Consider the following 5,973-nt stretch of genomic DNA (forward strand, 5'->3'; position numbering starts at 1 on the left):
GATTCACCTACTGTTTGACACTTTAAAACACCTTTTTTGTTTCAAGCTGGATAGGTCAGAGAGCTTATATTCCAAGCTAAATAAAGTGGGCATGGCACTGACTGCAGTAAGAAAAGAGAAATTCCAATTGTGCATCTCATGTGTTCATTCACTTGTTCATGGATTGATTTGCTCATTATTGCCACAAATACTTACTGAACACCTGGGCAGTAGGCTCAGTGAGAACTCTAACCAGGGAGCAAATTACATTGAGCATGATTCTTGCCTCATGAAATGTATAGTTTAGATGGAGAGGTGACAAGCTAGTAGGACATGAGTAACAGTTTATAAAAGTATCTTTTGTAATAAGGAAATACATGCTAGGCTAGAAAAGATTAAGATAAAGTTGGAGTAATTTAGAAAGACTGAGCATAGGCGATGTGGTCAACATCTGCTAATCACATGGAGCTCTCCTAGCCTACACAGCAAGAAAGAGGATCCTATTTCTTCTTTCCTTTGCACAAGGCAGCACCTGCTTTGTGACTAGACCAAATATTGCAGCATTTCTCCACCATCTTCCATACCCACACATAGTTGAATTATTTAAAGGGAGGGTTTTCCTTTTTTACTTTAACTATCGGCAGCAGTAGCAGGAAATAAAAATTTCTCACAGTTTAGCAGGTGCCTCAAAAAGTTTCATTTCCTTTTTTAGAATAGGAGTCTTGGGCTTAGAAATCTAGTGGTGGGAAGCATGATAATGGAGCCTGAAGGCATGGCAAAGCTTCTTCCATGATTTTTGGTAAAGCTGACCCCGACATTAACGTGGCAGTGCATTGTAGGTAGTACACAAAAAGGACCAGGAAATGCATGGCAGAGAGAGGCAAAAAGAATCATCTCACCCTTCCGATGAGGCAAGTACCTCCTAGGAAAGAATGCAGAAACAGAAATGGTGTTATATATGTTCATCTGAGAAGTGGCCCCTAAAGAGGGAAGAGTTACTTCCTGAAAATCAGGATCTGAAGCACCCAGAACCAGAGCAAGGGCAGTGTGCGGTTCCTGGGTAGACCAGGACTCCAGTGACAAAATGGTGATGTCCTTCCAGCTCAGTTCTCCAGCAGCCATCGTGATTAATGCTCTGTGTTTGTAGAGAGAATCCCTCCTGCATAAACTCCCAACATGCACCAAATATCTGCCCCAAGTTTTTCCTCCTTCCATGGAAAGAGAATACATCTTCAAGGGATTCTCTTTGCTTGATTGTACTGCAGCTATATAACCACAGACTCCAGGAAAGCATTCCTGGAATAAACTGGAATTCTAACATGACTAGTTGTTTCTTCTCTCCTCATTCCCTGTTGCTCATAGTCTGGAGCCGTTCTCAGCTCTTTTAAACAGTCACTTAACTCACCAAAAACCTATTGCTTTTCTAGATTTTCCTCTAAACATGGGTATTTTTTATATAATATAATAGTTTAATTTTACATCATTTTGTACATTTTTTTTCCATCTCAATTGTAATCCCCGCGGGTTTCCCATCGCCAGGTCACTCGCGTGCCATCACCTTAGTCCCGTGCACTTCCCTCTCTGGTATATGGCTGTTCATTATTCTTATTATTTTCTTGCCTGGTCCATTATACTCCTGCTATGAGTGAAACCATCCTGTATTTTTCTTTTTCCTTCTGGCTTATCTCACTAAGCATGATCTTTTCCAGCTCCATCCAAGTTGTTGCAAAAGACATGTGTTTCTTTTCTTTGGTTGCTAAGTAATATTCCATTGTATATGTGTATCACATCTTTTTAATCCAGTCATCTACTTTTAGGCATTTGGGCTGCTTCCAACATGGGTATTTTTTTTTAAGATTTATTTATTTATTCATACAGAACTGGGGTACAAGCCAGAGATGCGGAGGGTGAGAGGATTCACCAGAGACAGAGTGGGGAGCAGAACAGGCAGATCAACGAAGTACACTGCTGAGGGGAGCAGCGGGCAGGTCAGGAGAGGTCTGCCATGCCATGTGGTCACCTTCGGGGCAGGCGGGGATTGAACTCATGCAGAAGTGGCTTTAGCTTCTTAGTGCTGTGCTTTAACCCGCTGCGCCACCAGGGAGGGCCAACCAACATGGGTATTTTTTAATGATGGAAAACTGAAATATTAAAGCCCAAACTGGAAAAAGAAAAAAAAAATCTGCCTGGATACATGGAAAAGAATTGGTGGTGATTTCCAACTTGTCTGATGCTGAATTCCCTGTGATCCTTCCTCAGGAGCTCCCCAGCCAGCTACACACCCCTTTCTTTATTTTCCCAACCTTTCTCTCTGCTTTGTTTCTTTGCCCAGTAGTGGGCACACAGAAGATGTGATAGAGCACAGCCTGTCTACCTAAAGGGGGCTGGTGGATCTTTCCATTTGTTTCCTTCCAGGCACGGATTAATGCACCCACCCCACCTTTCAAACTTGCCTTTTCTAGTTTCACTGCTTTTTCTCATCTTTAGTTCTCACTCAGTTGTTCTGTTTTCCTTAGTCACTATGTGCTTTTCATATGATTTATTACTTCTGGCAAGATGAAGTGAGTTGTTAGCATTCTCCAGTTTCATTAGCACACCTTGATAGAATTCCTATGTGTGAAGAAGGAAAGAGAAAGAAGACACTATGAAAAATCTCTTTCCTGAATAGTTCCTTAGAGCCTCTCCATTAACTCAAGACATATTTGTTAGCCTTTTCAATTTTGAAAGTAACATATGCATTTTTTTTTAAAGATTTATTTATTTGTACCGGGGCAGGCGCGAATTGAACTCATGCGGAATTGGCTTTTTTTTAGCTTCTCAGTGCAGTGCTTTAACCCGCTGCGCCACCAGGGAGGACCACATATGCATGTTTTAAAGATTCAAATCCTAAGGGAAGATACACAATAGATCTCACCCTATATTCATTGCCAACCAGCTCTCCTACCTCACAGAAATAAAAACGTGACAGTGATTTTGAATCTTGCAGTATGTTCCATGTATATGCAAGAAAGATGTGTGTGTTTGTATATGTGTACATATATACAACATATGTATATATACACACATATTTATTCTCACTCATTCACTCATTCATGGATTGATTTACTCATTATTGTCACAAATTATTACTGAATACCTGGGCAGTGGCTGCAATGCCTCATATAGTTGTGTAGTTTTTTTTTTTTAAGATTTATTTATTAGTGCATACATAACTGGGGTACAGGCCAGAGGTGCAGGGGCAGTGAGAGGATTCACAGAGACAAGTGGGGACAGAACAGGCAGATCATCAAAGTATACTGCTGAGGGGAGCAGCGGGCGGGTCAGGAGTGGTCTGCCGCACCATGTGGGTCACCTCCGGGGCAGGCAGGGATCAAACTCAAGAGGAAGTGGTTTTAGCTTCTTAGTGCTGTGCTTAAACCCACTGCACCACCAGGGAGGGCCTGACCTATATAATTTTTAACCATCTTTTTCTGTTTACTTGTCAAGTTTGTTATCTAAATTTGTGTATTACACATTTTAGATATTTAAAGAACACATGGACCTTAATTTGATTTTTCTCTCAAGGATGGGTCATGGGGTTAGGATATTTTGCTAGACACTTTGCTAGAATCTAGAACGCATTACAAGCAGGCCATACCATTAATTTGACTTCATGAAATTTACAGAAAATGTTTGAGCTCTCAATAGTTCATTTGAAGATGACTGTGAGAACTTTCAGATTCAGTGTGAATATATATCTCCTTCAGTATTTTTTTCTTGCTTTTGCTTTTGTTTTTGCAGGAAATGTCTGTTATCTGAGACCTATACTGAAATTGATGATAAATGGAAGACAAGTACTAAAATAAAACCATCCCATAACATTATTTCTTCAATGTGCTGAGCATGAGGAACTCTAACTCATAACTTGAAAGGTAAAGAAGTAAATTGGTGTATAATTATAGATTTCCAAAATATTCGAATACTATCTAGCCTACTCTCAGAGATATTTCTCAAAATCTTTTCACACCATTAATGCATTATTCTATTCCCACTAAAGGCTGAAGTTTTGAGCAATGTCTTTTCAGAAAAGATTGGGTATAAAGGGCTAAGCAATCTCCAGAGTGGCTCCAGAGATGATGAATGTGGATGGTGCTTCTGACCATTTTTTTTTTATGGGTCTCTGACAGAAAGTGTTTAGACAGTGGCAGAATTTTGGGCTTTGCTTTGGGCAAACCAGTTTGGGTGGACTTATACCCAGAAGGGAATGGTTAACTTTCCTTTGGTTGGTGCGGTGGATCAATAAGGAAAAAACCCAGTTTCTAGTCGGTGGACACAAATGAAACAATGGAAGTGTTTCTGACCAGAAATTGTAACTGCCACAAGCTATAAGTATAGATTTGTAAACTATATTCTTTGTCTTTTCTGCGTTGCACTCTAATTGTATTAAAGTTCCTTTCCATTAAAGTCTATATGTATCGTCTCAATGTGGTAGATGGCGGAACCAATGTCTGGGGTGCCCCTCACCCTGCCCTTTGACACAAAGTCAACTGTGGTTTGCTGGAGGAAGGAATAGAAAGGAGGCATCTCAAGACTGAGTCACTCCCAAAGTTGGGGTAGAAGGGATTAGCATAGCCATAGTTCCTGCTGTAGAAAACAAGATCCTTAGCAATGCTTTGATTACAAAGCATGAGATCTAAGCAGGTAGACACAGACCCAAAACTTAAAAGATATGGAGATTGAGGCTATTATGGATTCTCCTGGTTTTGTTTGTTTGTTTGTTTGTTTTTCCAATTACTACATGATTTGTTCAAAGTCAACAGTAAACCCAGGTTCATGAGGATTGAGCCTCTCCCAAAGAGAAAAAGACTTGACCAGTGCTGTCTCTGCCCTTGTGCAGGCCCCAGTCCTGCCCACCCTGCCAATGCAGGTGTCCTTCCCACCAACTCCCTTCCTCTGCAGGGCAGCAGCCTCCTGACTGTGCTCAACCTCTACCATGCCTGGGCTTCTCTTCACTGACCTCCCTCAGTGTGGGTAGCTCTCCTCAAGGCTGCTAACTTGCAATTATGCAGGTCTTTCTCAACAAACCTGTCCCTTTTCAGGCAGTTTTTCCTGGCCTTTGTGCTATGCAAGTGTCCTTTACTCCTCTGTCCATTCCCCTAATAAACCTGCTGTTTAAATATATCTAATGCCTCTGGTGGAAATATTCACCTGGAGAAAATTGCAGCATATTACTGAAAGGGGAGCCCTGGTGAAATCTTACCCAGGGTGAACCCAAGGACCCCGCACTCCCAACACACTAACTCCAAAAAAAGCAGCATCAATATTGTCTTTTAGGAACTTGTGGCCACTGGGGAACTGGGGCTATGTGCTTGATCTGCTTTCAATCAAAGCTGACTTGGCTGCATGAAGATATCAAAACTTTGTGAAGCCTTCTTCTTGTTTTGAAAAGCTCCTTTTTTGCCAAGAACAGGATGTCCCAGACTCCAGCCCACCCAAACCATTGCTGAGGCAGCAAAGAGGCAGAAGCATCCAGGCCCGACTAGAAATGGAGACCCAGGTTAAGCACCTCATGGCAGAAGCATGCAGGCCCGACTGACTAGAAATGGAGACCCAGGTTAATCGCCTCATGGAGAAGTTCCCCACACTGGTGAACCTACTCAAATAAGGCAGCACACGAGGCTACAGCTTGTTGACAGGGCTGACAGCAGGCGGAGAGCGCATCTTCTCAACTATAATATTCGAGTGCCCCGGCACCCCACCTGGAACCTGCCCTACGCTTGCTCTTCATGCTGATGCTTGCGCGGGCGCTTTTTTCATGGGCTAAGTGTGCGCACACGCACCGGGCTTCTGACAACTGGTTGCTGCAGGCAGGACCGCAGCCAGTTCTGTGCCCCCAGAAGAGAGTCCCTGATGGCCTTTGCGGAGATCAGTGTCGCCTCCTTGATTGCGACCCTCACCTGGGTAGCTGTGGCACTGCTAGGCAGCACCTTCTACAAGTGTTTCGCCAGCGCAATC

This window comes from Condylura cristata, unplaced genomic scaffold (assembly GCF_000260355.1).
Source record: "Condylura cristata isolate star-nosed mole 26May11 unplaced genomic scaffold, ConCri1.0 scaffold00001, whole genome shotgun sequence".
NCBI classification, from domain to species: domain Eukaryota; kingdom Metazoa; phylum Chordata; class Mammalia; order Eulipotyphla; family Talpidae; genus Condylura; species Condylura cristata.